The sequence below is a fragment of the Aedes albopictus genome, chromosome 1 (assembly GCF_035046485.1).
Source record: "Aedes albopictus strain Foshan chromosome 1, AalbF5, whole genome shotgun sequence".
NCBI classification, from domain to species: Eukaryota; Metazoa; Arthropoda; class Insecta; order Diptera; family Culicidae; genus Aedes; species Aedes albopictus.
The window spans coordinates 38,067,333-38,082,453 of NC_085136.1; the positions used below are offsets into that span (position 1 = coordinate 38,067,333).

The window sequence follows — 15,121 nt, forward strand, 5'->3', positions numbered from 1 at the left end:
TACAAAGGTTTCAGGGACGTTTGGAGGCATTTCAGGTCCTGATTGATCAGGGGGTTTCAAGAACATCTTAAAATCAAAGGGTATTTCAGGGGCGTTTGAAAATATATTGTGTAGGAGACTCTAAAAATCTTCACAAACTTCCTGAAATGCCTCCAAGGTCCCCCTTAAACCCCCGGACCCCATGTAACGCATCTGAGACGGTCCGAATCCCCCGGAAATTCCTCCATAACGCTTCCGTAACGCCTCTGAATCTTGCTGAAAATGATCTGAAACTTCCCGAAATGCCTCCAAAAACCTTCTTAACCATCGAGCGATCACGCTGTTGTATTTTGTACCGCGTTGAAAAAATATCGCTTCTTGTACTCAGCATTAGTGTGGTGCTGACGGTGGTGGCCAACCGCGGGAGTTACGGAAGGTTAAACCCCTTCGGACCCCATGTAACGCACCTGAGAGGCTCCGAAACCCTCGAAATCTCTTCCGTAACGCCTCTGAATCCCGCCGAAAATGCTCAGAAACTTCCTGAAATGCCCCCAACATCCCCCTTAAAATCTTCTCGGACCCATGTAACGCACCTGAAAGTCTCTGAAAGCCCCGAAAACGCCTGCGTAACGCCTCTGCATTCCACCGAAAATGCTATGGGACATCCTGAAATGCATCCAAAATCCCCCTTAAACCCCCTTCGAACTCCATTTAACGCAGCTGATCGGCTCCAAAACCCCTGAAAACTCTTCCGTAACGACTCTGAATCTCGCCGAAAATGCTCTGAAAGTTCTTGAAATGCCTTCGGAATCCCTCTAGAATCACCTCGGACCGTATGTCCCGAGATTCTCCGAAACCCACGAAAACGCCTCCGCATCGTCTTTGAAACCAGCTTAAATGCTCTGAAACTTCTTGAAATGCCTCCGAAACCCCCTTAAGACCCACTTGGACCCCATGTAACACAAACGATACCTCCCGAAACCCCCGAAAACGTACAGGTAACGTCTACAAAACCCGTCGAAAATCCTCTGAAACTCTCTGCAATGCTTTCGAAACCCCTCCCTTCTTAGATCTCCTGGTACCCCCCTGAAACGCCACTGTAACCTTCTTTTGTTCTCTCCTATAAACACCGCTGACTGCCGTTGCAATAGTTCCCGTCATTATAAAGTATTCCTATGTAAATATTGGTTCTGAGTAGCTTTCCCTCTTTTTATGCAGAGCATAAAAAAGGGGCATAAAAAGGCATAAAAAGAGGTTTTAGTGTATACCAAGCATGTCACAATGTTATTGCTGCATCAGATACATACCAAAATACGCCAAAATTTGGAATGGCGCTTACGTCACTTTGCAGAATTACGGCAGAAAAGAAGTTCCCTAAAACTACTTGAAGCTCCCTAAAACTTTTCCAAACGCTTTAAAATGCCTTGAAAGCCCTTAGAAAACACCCTCGTAAACTACGCGTTAACTTTACTGAAGATCACTGAAACCTGCAATCAATGCAAGCGCCCTCATCAGGATAACTACCTAGCACCCTGTAACCTCTTGAAACTCCTTGAAATCCCGTAGGGGGTTCTCTCGGATAGACTTCCCTTAAGCTCTACTGGTATTATAAGGAGATTTCAGCCCGAAACGTCTTATAACGTCTTCAATTCCTGCTGAAAGCCCTTGGAAACCATCTGAAGAGCTCCTGGAAGCCCTTAAAACCCTCTAAAACATCTTGATGTTCCCTGAAACACCACCGAAAGGCCTCTTAAATAGGAAACCATTATGATCTTTCTTACCTCTCGATCTCCTCGCACTGCTCTGCATACTTAGAATCCATTTAAGTTATACACTAAAACCTCAATTTAAGTCCTAAACGGAGGGTGCATAAATTAAATTTGAGCGTAAGTGGTACACCTGGTCCCTGGTACACCTTTGCAACTCCCTTGGTATCCCCAGACGTCCCCTGGAATGCTCCTAAAAGGCTACTGAAACCTCCTGAAGCACCCTGACACCCCATGTTACACGCCCCTGAAACCTCATGCACCTCAATTGCCTTCTGAAACACCAATGAAACTCCTTGGAACGCCCGTGAAGCCCCCTGAAATCCTGTGAAGCACGCGGAAACCCCCTGGAACGCCATGAAACCCCTGAAAGTTGAAATGGTGCCTTTAAAGTCTCTTGAAAACTCATGCAACACCCATGAAATACCCTGAAACCCATTGAAACCACCTGGAATCTCATAGAACGCCATTAAAACCCTCTAAAACGCCATTGAAATCTCCTGAAACATCCTGAAATACACCGGAACGCCCCTGATACCCCATGCAACGTCCTAGAAATCGATTGAAACTCCCTGAAACATCCTGGACCGTCTCTGAAACACCATGGAAGGCCTTTGAAATTCTAGGAAACTGAGAATAAAACTCCATGGAACTCCTCTGAACCCTCTGTGTTCTCCTGAAGCCTCCTTGGAAACCCCTGGAACAGCCTCTGAAACCCCTTGAAACGCCCATGAAACCATCTGAAACCAGGAGCAGGAATTGACGGGACGTTATTTGGGTTTCATTGCGTAAACAAGCATGGAAGGTCGTAAATTGAGTTTGGCCCATGTAAGGTGAGCATTAATTGAAGTTTCAGTGCATATGAAAATTATGAATAGGGAGCGTTCATGAATTATGTCACGCGAAAATTGCTCATTTTCACCCCTCCCCCTTCCCCCTATGTCACAGTTTTGTAATGAGACCTCTGAAATTTTTGTATGGGTTGTAACACTTTAATGAGCCCCCTTCATGACGTAATTTATGGACGTTCCCTAATGTAATGTTACTCGGTGTAGTGAACATGGTTACTTTTACTAGTACAAACCCGAAGTTCTTAATTTTGACTGACTTGGGATAACCTAACAATAAGATCTCGAAATGATCTTTGCTATACCAGGAGGTTCAGGATCTATGGACAAAATATACAGAATTATTATTCATTGAGATAACAACTACATTTCATCTATTTTTTATCTTCTATCTTCTATTTTCTACCTTCTATCTTCTATCTTCTATCTTCTATCTTCTATCTTCTATCTTTTATCTTTTATCTTCTATCTTCTATCTTCTATCTTCTATCTTCTATCTTCTATCTTCTATCTTCTATCTTCTATCTTCTATCTTTTATCTTTTATCTTTTATCTTCTATCTTCTATCTTCTATCTTCTATCTTCTATCTTCTATCTTCTATCTTCTATCTTCTATCTTCTATCTTCTATCTTCTATCTTCTATCTTCTATCTTCTATCTTCTATCTTCTATCTTCTATCTTCTATCTTCTATCTTCTATCTTCTATCTTCTATCTTCTATCTTCTATCTTCTATCTTCTATCTTCTATCTTCTATCTTCTATCTTCTATCTTCTATCTTCTATCTTCTATCTTCTATCTTCTATCTTCTATCTTCTATCTTCTATCTTCTATCTTCTATCTTCTATCTTCTATCTTCTATCTTCTATCTTCTATCTTCTATCTTCTATCTTCTATCTTCTATCTTCTATCTTCTATCTTCTATCTTCTATCTTCTATCTTCTATCTTCTATCTTCTATCTTCTATCTTCTATCTTCTATCTTCTATCTTCTATCTTCTATCTTCTATCTTCTATCTTCTATCTTCTATCTTCTATCTTCTATCTTCTATCTTCTATCTTCTATCTTCTATCTTCTATCTTCTATCTTCTATCTTCTATCTTCTATCTTCTATCTTCTATCTTCTATCTTCTATCTTCTATCTTCTATCTTCTATCTTCTATCTTCTATCTTCTATCTTCTATCTTCTATCTTCTATCTTCTATCTTCTATCTTCTATCTTCTATCTTCTATCTTCTATCTTCTATCTTCTATCTTCTATCTTCTATCTTCTATCTTCTATCTTCTATCTTCTATCTTCTATCTTCTATCTTCTATCTTCTATCTTCTATCTTCTATCTTCTATCTTCTATCTTCTATCTTCTATCTTCTATCTTCTATCTTCTATCTTCTATCTTCTATCTTCTATCTTCTATCTTCTATCTTCTATCTTCTATCTTCTATCTTCTATCGATGTCTCATATCTCCTCTATCTAGTCTATCTGTTCTGTCTATTCGATCTATTCTATCTGTTCTATCGTTTCAATGATTTCTACAACTTCTTTCTTTTATATCTCTTCTATCTCTCCTTTCACTTATACATAAGTGACCCGATTATCGGAATACATTTTTTGCTCTCCTTAAAAACCTAAACAGTTTTCCAAACATTTTATTCCTTTATGTTCTGCATCTTAGCTGTAGTTTGATGCAAGGTTGCGACCATTCATTTGCAAAGATTTACATTCATTTGCTATTATCTCAGTTCAGAAGCATGCTATCGAAAAACAATGTATGGATGAATTTAACCTTGTAATTTTATCTGAAAGTTTGCCGAATAACATTGGGGTTGCAAATGTATACCAAAGTCGTGAGCGAGCTGTGAAGACAACTTTCCACAGCGTGAATGTAATTACAATAAAATTACAAGGTTAAATTCATCCATACATTGTTTTTCGATAGTATGCTTCTGAACTGAGATAATAGCAAATGAATGTAAATCTTTGCAAATGAATGGTCGCAACCTTGGTTTGATGATACACATTAATGAATTGGTTACAGTTTGATCGTAGGATAAAAAGAGCCAAAAGTTTGTCGCAGAATGGGGCTGACAAAATCGGGTCCTTACTGTATTTCTAATATCTATTCTATCTATTCTATTTGTACTGTTGCTTCTATCTCTACTATCTCTTCTATATTTTCTATGTCCTCGATCACTCCTATCACTTCTATCTCTTCTATCTTTTTCCTTTTTTCTGTTCTTTCTTTTCTATCTGTTCAATCTTTCCTATATGTTCTACTGCTTCTATCTTTTCTATAAGTTCTTTCTTTCATATCTCTTCTATATTCTCTATCTTTTTATCACATATATTTCTCTCCTATCACTTCTATCTCTTCTATCTGTTCTTTCTTTTCTATCTGTTCTATCTCTTCTATCAGTACACTTTGGTGTACGAGAAAGGCAAAAATAGTGACCAAGCCAGCGAAAGATGATTCGCTACCAAATCTGTGTATTATTAGGTTTCATCAAGAGAAATGGTGAGCTCGTTCCATACTACTATTGCCAATCAAAACATTTTGCGTCACATGCTTTTTGAATTTGTTTCTAACATTTTTGGTCTGTCGCTACAGCGGCTATCTAATCTATACGTTCTACTGATGATTCTGGCAATAGTCATCTGAGTTGTTGATAATGAAGTTGTTATCCACATGAGCAATCAAAGTACCCGTAATTTGATTAATGTCCGATATTCCCACATATTCCAAACTGCGTGGAACTTCGTGTTACTCACCCAAGATTACAGACTGAAATCACCATCGCCCCGCTTCGGAAAACCCCCAGCCAGCCTCGCGTATAATGGACGCGCAGTCATTTTCCGGATTTCGCATTTATTCCGTTCAATCAAGTTTCCAAGCTGATTGGAATCCAAACCCGTCCCCAATCAGGAACTAGATATCGGCCGACCCTCCACATCCTACCTGCCGCAACACACCCACGCGCGCGTACAATTTCGATCGGACACGAATCGGGACGTACAGAGCCGGGGCCGATTTCTGTCGAAATCCGTGCGCGTGAGATATTAATTTCAGATAAGCCTGTGCGGTGTGTCGACCACACTACTGTGTGGCTACTAACAGTCGGTCTGGAGGTATGGTTCCTTTCGTCAGCCGAGGAGTGAATTAAAATTGAGCAAAATCGATTATCTGTAATCCGCGCTGTCGTGGACGGTGGGCACATTAAAAAAAAAACTCGAATATGCTAACGTCAATTACTGTGGTATTCAACAGTGATCAGTTCTGGAAACTTTGCAAATCGCTTCATACTCAATGATCTGGTGCGTCTGGTCGAGAGAGCTGAGGCACGCGGCTTTCGTTCAGATGAGCACTGTTCGAATCTCGGAGGATTTTTTCTTTGTTTTTTTTAACGTAAAAGTCGTTGTTTTCAACAGAACTTCGTCTTCCTTTCTAGTAATGAATTAATATATTGTCGATGAATATATAACTAACTGCTGGGATTTGAACACTGGTTCTTCATGCGAAGACTGCGCGCTTTATCTCTATCGGTCATTTTCACCTACATAAGAAGAGAGCGTCTCTTAGTTATTTTTGATTGTTTACAATCAAATTAGCAATTTAGCTATTAATTTTATACTGTGATACGTGAGTGTCCACTCCACTTATCCGCTCGATCCCGGTCGGTACAATACCTGTTACGGATTGCGGCGGTGGTTTTCTCCGGAAGCGTCATCATCAACTGTGTCCGTTGCTGCTGCACCAGAAGCTGCGGCAGCAGCAGCAGCAGGAGATTGTCCATTCCCGGTGAACCACCATCCTTCCAGCACGTGGGACGCGTATGGAGGCGTAGGCGGTTTAATTAAAAGTGAAACGCAGCCTGGATAAGACGATGACGACGACGACGTAGCGGAAAAACTATCGCCATCGCCACACTGCACTGTTCGCCCGCACCCGGCTTTCGATTATTAATGCACCGCCCCGTCACAGCCGCCTTCACCACCGCTCTTGTCGCGAGTTCGTGTTCGGTCATTGCTGCTCTGTCACGCGGTTTGGAGTGTATCGCTTCAATTAACTTTGGCGTAAAGTGCTCCCTTAACCGCAGGCGATGGTGGTGGCGGACAAGGTACGGTAGACAGTAACGGGTAGCTAACCGATTCGTAGTTAGTCCAACTAATGGAAGGCGGAGGTCTTTTCTAACGAGAAACTGAAGAACGGAATCGGTCAGTTAACTAGGAGTGGTATTTGGAATGTTTTGAACTTAACTAAACCGAAGGCTTAGGATATAAGTGCAGAATTGAAGCTCCAAAATCCAGGTTAATGAAATAGTTGAGAAATATTCAAAAACGATTCTTGAGAGTTCAAGAGGTTCATTAACTCAGGGTCGTTGCTGTTTTGGCGTAAAAACAACTGTTATAGCAATACATATTGGACACTTTGGAAACCCCAAAAGTTCCCAACATTGTCTTTTGATCTTGCACTTTTTTTTGTCTATTAACTTTCCGTAACTCGCGCAGTTGGTAATCTCTAGGGCAGTTTGGACAACCCTGGAGAAAATAATAAAAACAATTGTAATAATATCCATTAGTAGATCCAGTAACCATAGTTGATTGTGCAACGTTACTCTGTACAGCGAAAATGACACTATTGATGCAAGTGTAGACCTGTAGTTCTGAACTTCAAGTTAGTTTGGCTGACCTGGAAATTCCCATACACTCAAACCTATTTTAGGAAGTTTTTTTTTATTTATGCAGCTTTTGTAAATCCTGCATAAAAAGAGAGAGCAATAGTTAATTCCAGTAATCCAGTAATAAGAAAATGTAGAACAGTAACTAAATCAACAGCACCCAGAAAACGGATTTCAGGGGTGTTACAAAGGCTTATCAAAGGGTTGTCAGTGAAGTTTCAGAAGGTTTCATGGAGCTCTTAGAGGCGTTTTGATGGTTAGAGGGAATATCACAGGAATTCTGAAGAGCTACCGGTGGTTACAAGGGGGTTTCGGGAGCATCCCAGAGGCACTAATGAGTATTATGGGAGTTTAAGGGGCGTTACAGGGGGAATGAAACCCCTTGTAGTGTGCACCTGAAATCCTCTGAACCCGCGATATCTTCTGAAAATCAATTTAAATGCCTTCAAAACCTAAAACCGCGTGAGATTCCGGTTGACGCACCTGAAAATGCCCCTAGAAACCCCCGTAACGCCCCAACAGCCGCTGTAAATTCTCCAAAACTTCCTGAAATATCTCCGGAGACCCCTGAGATCCCTTCAAACCCCCTATAACGCACCCAGAAAATTTCTCTGAAGGCTGCTGGAAATCCTTTGAAACTATCTGAAATGGGTCCAAAAACCAAACCCTCTGGAATGCCCAAAAGCGCTCCTGAAGCTCTTGTAGTGCTCCTAATACATGTTTGAATACTCCGAAACCTCCCGGATCTCTTCCAAAACCCCCTGAAACCCCGTCAAACTTATTGTTCACCTTACCGGTCAGACTCAAGCCTGAATGTCCTGAGCTGTACGTAGAAGTCGTCTCAATTCGACTCGGTCTCTGGCTGTCCTCCATTTGATCGACCCACCATATTTTGTACCGGGAGGGTTGCTCTGGAGAACCGTTTTAATCGGGTTGCTATCCGACATTTTTTTGACGTGGCCCGCCCACCGTAACCATCCAAATTTCACGGTGTGGACAATGGTTGGTTATCTCAGCAAGTGATGCAGCTCGTAGTTTATTTGCCTTCTTCAAGTCCCGTTTTCCACCTGTACTCCACCGTAGATAGTAGGTAACATTTTCAGAACTGTCCAAGGATTCCCAGAGTGAATCGTGGGATTTGAAAAGGAGTCATCGGAAGAATTTCAGGAAAAAAGCATTAAATATTCAGAAGGAATCCATAGATGTATGCTCGGAGTAATTTTTGGAGTGAATACTTGAAAGGTTCTAGGAATCAAAGGTTTGTTTAAAATATTGAAGATTTCTGAAAGACTACTTGAATAAAAATGAAGAATTCCTTAAAGAAATCCATCAACTTTTTATGTGGGGAATAATTTGGAGGAAAAATTGCAGGAAATTTCAAGAAGTATTTTGCCTACAATTTCGTGGAAATTTTTAAGGTAATTCATGTAAAAATATTCGGTAAACTTTTCGGGGGATTCTTTAGAATGATCCTTTGTGAAATTTCTGAAGAAATCCTTAAAAAAATCATAGGAAGAATTTTGTAGAAAATCTCTGAGAAATTTATCTAGCAGTCGGGAAATTTCCGCAGTATCTCTCAAGCAAATTTCGGAGGAAATCTTTGAAAAAAAATCTCGAATATATTCCTGGAGCCAAATTCTGTGGCATTGCCTAGTAAATAAAACCCAGATGAATCTTTGGAGCAGTTTCTAGAGAATTTTGTAAATTGGAAATTCCAAATTTTGGAAAAAATCTGAAAATGTTCTCGAAGAAATACCCACAAAAAAACACCTCGAAATTCTAGGAGCAATCTAAGCAGAAATTAGCAGGAACAAATCCTCGGATGAATCTTTGAAAAATCTGGGAGAAACATCGGATTTGGATTAGCACTTCAGACTGTATCAAAATGTTTTTTTTTTTCAGGACAATACTTTTTTAAAACGTTCTTCGAATAACTAATGTGAAAGTCGAGCACTGGACACTGAAGAAATCTGTAGGTCGCAGACGAATCAGGCCTATTTGTGCGAAGATGGCGGTAGTAAAGGAATTCCTGAAGGAGTAAAGCAATCCTTGGAGAACTTCCCGAAATAATCACATTAGAAATCCCAAGAGAAGTTCTTTAAATCTTCCGTGGAGGAATAACAGGAGGAATCCCTACAGAAATCTTTCCAGAAGGCTTCTTCGAGGGGCATTGAGAAATGCCCAGAGAAATTCCCGACGTAATATCTGCAGATATTTCCGAAGAACTTACTGGAGAAATCGTTAGATGAACTGCTGGTGGAATTTCTGAAGAAATTGCTTGAATAATCCCTGGATAAAACCTGGATGAGTTCCAGTATAAATCTTTGGTGGAATCCCCAGAAAAGTCAATGGAGAAATCACCAGGAAAATCCACGGAAACACAGTTGAGAAACTCCTGGGTAAATCCTTGGTGAAATTTCGAAAGGAACCTCTTGTGAAATTCTTTCCCGAAGAATGTCGAAAAATTCTAAGAGAAATTCCCAGATACACCTTGAAGAAATCCCTAGTGGGCACCTAAAATGTATGGAAGAATTTCTGATGGAATTCCCACATAAACCCATGGAGAGATCCGTGAGACCCTGGAAATCCGGGAAAAACTCCTGAACAAATTCGTGAAGAAAACCCTGGAACAATTCCCTGTGTATTTTCTGAATAGATAATAAGTGCATAGATAAATCCATTTTGAAACCCCTGTTGAAATCTCTTGGGAAATTCCTAGAGAAATAATTGGTGTAGAATTCTTGATGAGAAAGTTTCACAGGCATTCCTGGATAAATAGCTGGTGTGATTTCTGGAGGAATATCTGGTGATTTTTTAAGAATCCCCGGAAGAATACCTGTAGAAATTCTTACAGAAAAAAATCCCTAGAGGAAACTCAAGAAGAATTCATGGAGTAATCTCTGGTGGAATTCTCGGAGCAGTTCCATGAATAACAAACGCATAACAAATATTAGATTGGGACATATCCCAAAGATAGCGAGGTATCAAAAGATCTTTTAGCAATCTGATACGACGAAAGGTATAGGGTGAAGGTAGTGTTACTAGATACTTCCAGTTGAGTTGAAAAGAAAATCCACCAACCGATCCTTAAACCTAACTGTCAGATAGTTCCTATTTTGCTGAACAACTTTGCCGAAGACGGCATCATTTTATCTCATCAGGTTTCTAAGCTATAGAGATTTGATCATTTTTTACACTAGCGCTGCCTGGCGAACGAATCTCGAACCAAGGTCGCCGTTGCCAGAAATGCATTCACCACGCATGGGCCGGGACCTGCAGCTTTACTTCTCATTCGAAGGAAGGCGTGATCCAGGGGTCCGTATGTTCATCTCATTCCACTCAAATTAATTGCTCTTTGTAGATGCGAGTCGAGAAGGATGCTGAAAGTGGGTCACCCTAAAGGAACACGCAACCCCATCACCGGCGTGATGCGATGCGCTAATAGCTTGGCAATGTTATTCGTTGCTGTCCCGTTCGCAGTTTGAATCGGCATAAATGAATGGCGAATTACGAAGAATGATGAAATGACATTCCTCTGTATAAAAGTGTAAGAGTGTGCTAGCGCGAGGCAAGTATGAAGCATCACTCACACTTTTATGAATGGTTCTAGCTTCATGTGGCCAACATCGTCTCTTCATTATCAGCAGTGCTGCTAGTTTTGATGATTATGTCGACATTGGTGAATGTAACGAAGGACTGGACAATCGAGGGACGGTAATATGTCGTATCGGATGACTTAGTTGATAAAATTTAGGTTATTTTGGGGAACGTTTTTGTAAAATGAACTAATGTTTTGCTCGCTCCATCGCACTTGCCAGTTGTCGAGCCATTTTAGCCATTTTAGCTGATGTCGAGTCAAAGTTCATTACTTACTTCAATTTTAGAAACGATCCCACTGATACTGAATAAGCAGTTTCAAAATTCACGAAAAAAAGAACACCTCATTCCGGCTATATTTAGATAGATCAAACACCACTTTTTTTATTACAAAATACGGGTTTCTCCGAAATCAAACAGGGTAAACTAGGTTCCGCTGCACCTACCTCTTTTGCTAACCTCCTTTTGATCCTACTTCCGCCGGCGAAAAGTTGTTCCCGTTCTCACAGCTATCAATGATTCAGCTCCGGCAATTCTGCTGAACCCGACCGCAGCACTCTGTGCCACTTAGTGGACACGCACTTGCACCCCGGGTAATGCCCCTGCGAGTGGCTTCCAAGTGTATTCCACCACCACTTCCACCGAACTCGAATCGAACCACACGGAACCCAACTGACCCGGACGCGCGATATTACAATTATTGCGGTTTACGGTAATCACCCTATGCAGACGACGACAACGATTGTTACTGTCTTCGCGCGCAATCATCAGAATTCTCGATCGATATCGCGTCAAAAATAATTGTCGCGTTTGTGCCCGTTGTAATAATTCCGCGCGGAAGTTGTGCGCACCCGCGTAACGAAGCACACGTACGGTCGGATCAATATCCGATCGTCAACTATCGAAGAAACGTGTGCCATGCAAAACGTGTGATAATTTGGGGATGCTGCGCATCCCATGTTCCCTCTCGCTCGATCTTCGAGCAAGGGCTGCCGCCGCAGTGCGGCTGCAGACGATTGTGTACAGACAGAGAGAGGGATTTCGCTTTCGTTACGGTGAAAGTGAGGGCGGTCGAAGGTGCGACGTACGACGTTCGTAGCCGTAGGTACAAAGGGATCGCGGCGATAGATTAGAAGACTTGCCAAAATGGTGTTGATGACCCACGCCGCCATGTTTTGACGACTGTTGCTGTCGTTTATCACTGGCTAGATTCAGGGCTGTGCGCATTTTGCGAGGAGTGGTGAATTGGGTTTGCCAAATTTAGAGACGCGCGGCGGTGTCATCTTCGTTGCTCAGAAGAATACTTATAATACAGACAAACAGACGTAATTGTAAGATTATGTTTATAGTTCACTTACGAACACTTCGTTGAAATCTCCACCTAATTTATGGTTAGTCAAACGGGCGATCATTGTTTCATACCGATGTATTGCATCGTTGTATGTAGCTTCTAACTTTTGCGTCTATTTATCTGTGCTAATAAGTTGACGAATAATCCCTTTGAACAGGCATCAGTCAGAGAAGATTAGGTAACCACAAATCGTTTGCTGTTTGGGTGCACGTAGTTTAACCTTGAAATCTTTACGAGGAGAGTGTGGCTAAAATGGAAAGGGTTCATGAAAAATATTAGACACACCTACTTCTAGCTAAGATACTTTTTTTTGAAAATGGAGAAGCGAAATTGCGGTAGTTTCGGTGATCGATTTTACTGAAATTCGGTTCACTAACTATTAAAAGGGCCCATGTATTCGATGCAGTAAGCTTGAAGATATTCAGCATGACCTTGCAGAGGGTGACACGTTCCCAGTCGGTTCAGGAACTTTTCGTAATGGTAATTTCCTTGACTTCATTGGGTATCTTCGTACCTGCGGCATGAAATACACATGCTAAATTATCACAGGCAGAGGAATCTCTCTGTTAATAACTGTGGAAGTACTCATAGAAAACCAAACTGAAAAGCAGGCCTTAACCCAGTTGGGAAGTTACGCCAAGATCAAGAAATGACTGATCTTTTGATTTAGCTAAGATCGTTTATCGACTTACGAGACCGTCATTCATGTTAAATGTATGCAGTGCTTCAAGAACGACTTTGAAATCATTACTTATGTATTCAAGAAGAAACCTAAAATAAGCAATTTTAGAAACCATAAACACCTTGTGTTAATTCGCACTTGAGAATTTCAATTTAAACAAGACAATCATATTGGCACATAGTAGTCTTCCGGTTTTGTCGGACGTTTTGAATCCTTTCAGCTACCTTTTCTTAACATGTGCAACCGAATCTTGAATTCTCAACATACCTGAAACGACAAAAGAGAAAATAAACAAATTAGTTTCTGCAGGTATAACACTATTATTGATGAAGCAATAAATAAAATAAAACCAAGAGAAGCAGTTTCAAGGTGTACAATTTCTGAAAGGATATCTGGCGTATCGTCCCGGACAAATTTCAGCCAAATTTTTGAAATTATGAATTGGTGAGCGCATTCAATGCCATTATGTTATTGAGAGAATTCTTGTTTTCGTTGTGCTCTGTGTGATGCTACCGTCAAATGTTGCTCATGCAAATTCTTTCTTTGCCTAGAACAAAGCATAATTTTTACGACAGCAGGGGAGTTTCAGATTCAATTGAGGCTTACTTGATTTCTTCCCTTCTTCGAAAACCGTTAAGACGTGGCCAGCGCCATTTTAGGCATATTTTGGAAGCCTCGGAGATGTACAATGACGATGTCCAGCCTCCCAAGCTCCTCCTTCGTTGGTTGGAAAAATTTTGATTGTTGCTGTTGTCAATCACGGTAGTGTTCCGAACCAGATATGGGAAACACCCACTCAGTTATTGTAAGGTACCCCGGGGCAAGTGGGACCTAAAAAAAATGCTAGTTTGGTTTTGTCATGACAAAAAATTCTAAACATAAATAATTTTATAATTCCAATGGTTCCAAAAGACATTGTTGATATATTTCTTCTTATTAACGGGCGTTAAAACTGTTTTAAAATTTTTAAATTTTGTATATTATGCATATAATGAAAAGTGGAGCAGATCTTCATTTACACCGTATTACGGGGCAAGTGGGACCTATCCGGATTTTTTGTACTTATGGCTTAATATAGTTGTTGCATATATGTAAGGTAGCATAGATTATAAATATCTTATGCGTATAACTATGTTTAGCGATTTATGTTGGAAAAGTATTGTGGTATCGTGCATAAATTACGTAACACATATAATAACGAATCACTAAGAAAAAAAAAATGATTTTACTCTAGCAGCCCGTGCAAAACATATTGATTTTATTTATACAAAAAGCGCCCTAAGGTTAAATGCCGAAAGATTTCCAAACTTAGTTTTCATATAACGTAGTTGATGAGTCCCGCCAAAAGATTTTTCAACATTTACAGATGTTATGTTTTCCATTACATAAATTTACGATCATTAAATAAAGATTTTTAAATCGTGAACTTCGAATATGTCGTTTTCCAATTTTTTTATACTGTATGACTGGTTCCTTAACATTCAGGAAAACTCGTTATGGAGCGAAAAACGAAAAAATAATAGAATTTGCTCTGACGCAAATATGAAAAATAGATGATTTCGAAAAAAAATGTGTTCTATCAAAGACTTTACCATTTTGAACAATTGAATTGAAAGTAATTAATTACAATTCAACGCTTGATTACTTAAGGCGCCGATTTTTACTTCACTTTTGTGTAAATTTCGACTTGAGCTGAAGAAAGTGCGATCAAACTATGTAATTGTGTTTGTTAACTCTCATAGGTCTCACTTGCCCCAGATGCTGAAATGCACTGGGGCAAGTGAGAGTAGTTGGCAAAAGATAATAAATGAAAATAAATTACAGCTTTTTTGCTTAAAATAATTTGCAACAACACCAAATATTATCCTGAAACCGAAAAAAAATACTTTATTTGTTCTTCTATTTTTAAACGACGAATGTAGTAGAGTACGTTAATTTCACTTAGTGAATTGAAAATTACATATGAACAACAATAACATATATGGTCTCTTTATGGTGAGAATAATAACAATTTTTGAATTCAAAGTATCCGTTGGTGTGATACCCATGTTTTCTATGAAGAATGTTTGCCTGAAAACTAAAAAATATACAAAATTATAGCTATAGGTCTCACTTGCCCCGGATTCTCACTTGCCCCGGGGTACCTTATTTATCGAGCTCACTTCCGAGCTAGCAGCTTTTACTGAACTTCGCTAGAGTTTGACAGATAAACGATAACATTTTA

At 40.0% G+C, this 15,121-nt stretch overlaps 1 protein-coding gene across 5 annotated transcripts in view; it reads right to left on the reverse strand.

Annotated features, from left to right (window-relative positions):
* The window catches only part of LOC109428579 (protein tramtrack, beta isoform), a 289,306-nt gene extending 276,148 nt beyond the window's left edge, over positions 1-13,158 (reverse strand). For 2 of the 5 annotated variants that reach the window (XM_062844374.1, XM_062844373.1), the window contains exon 1: positions 11,311-13,157. The gene's annotated coding sequence lies outside the window, so the exon portion shown is untranslated. Of the gene's footprint in view, positions 1-11,310 lie in introns of all 5 variants that reach the window. The other 3 variants (XM_029856800.2, XM_062844376.1, XM_062844375.1) reach the window with 3 other exon arrangements.
* Between the last annotated feature and the right edge of the window lie 1,963 nt (positions 13,159-15,121).